Genomic DNA, 1,266 nt, shown 5'->3' on the forward strand with positions numbered 1-1,266 from the left:
ACTAGAGTCTCAGAGGAAGACTGCGCCCCACAAAATCTGCAGCTGTTGGGGGTCAGTGTAGCCCTCGAATGTGAAAGGGGGTCCACAGGGATGCTGCCAGAAGGGGACTCTAGATATTAATCCACAGCTGGACTGGGCCCAGAAAAGCAGCCTGAAGTTCTGTACCAGCTGCGCAGAGCCAGGGGAAAAAGACACAAGTCTGCGTGCCTCCTCTGGCTTTTATTTTTTTTTTTTAAATCATTACTTTTGCTTGCTAAGTCCAGTATGTAGGATCTTCCAATTAAAAACTCTCACCGAGACTGCAGGGAAAGTTGGTTGTGGAAACTGGGATCAGAGTGGGGAGAGATGAACAGAAAACCAGCTCTGGGGCAGTCCGTTCCTCCAACCCAGTATTAAGTGCGGCAGGAAAAGCAAAATCTAAATACAGGGTAGAGAGGCCTTTAATCCCAAGATATTAAGACAGAAACACTGCCACCCAGGGTTGTATCCGAAATTGACTCTTGTGTGTAAATACAACTAAAGGCAGGCTGAGAACCAAAGACAATGGAGAGATCCCGCCTGCTTGAAAACAGAGTTGTGGCTTATGACACAGAGGAGCAGTGGATTGTAGGGAACTTCAATACTGTCCTGACTACCCGAAAGGAAACAGACGTGCCAAGCAGAAACAGAGGAAGTGAACAACCTTCACTACTTCACATTTCTATTTTTTATCTTTTACTTAAGAAACTAATTTTTTTCTCTCACTTGATTTTACCTTGCTTACTATTATATTTTTTAATTTTAACTATTATTATTACTACTATTATTTTACCCTTTTTTAAAGTTTTATTTTATTTTTTCTTTATTTTATTTTATTTTATTTTATTTTGGGATTAGTGTTCTACATTCTATTTTTATTTTCCCTTTAGCATTATTTTGCTCTATCTCAATTTTTCCTTTATGCCAATACTCCCTTCCTCACTTTTCCCTCTTTTTATACTGTTTCTCTTACCCTGTTCCTGCTTTTGTTTTGCTCTATCCTTTCTTTTTACTCCCTGTTAAAAATTGATCTTACTCATATATCTAATTTCCTCTCCCTTACTCCAAGCCCATACACACTTCTTTCTTCACTATCCAAATTTTTTTTGTCTTTTTTTTTCCCTTTCTGTCTTGATACTGTTGTTTGTTTGATGTGGTCAGTTTTTTTGTTTGTTTGTTTGTGGGTTTTTGTTGTTTTTTTTGTGTTTTTTCTTCTGTTTTTCCTCTCCTCACTTATTTTCTTATTCT

Source organism: Myotis lucifugus, unplaced genomic scaffold (genome assembly GCF_000147115.1).
Source record: "Myotis lucifugus unplaced genomic scaffold, Myoluc2.0 scaffold_29, whole genome shotgun sequence".
In the NCBI taxonomy this organism is placed as follows: Eukaryota; Metazoa; Chordata; class Mammalia; order Chiroptera; family Vespertilionidae; genus Myotis; species Myotis lucifugus.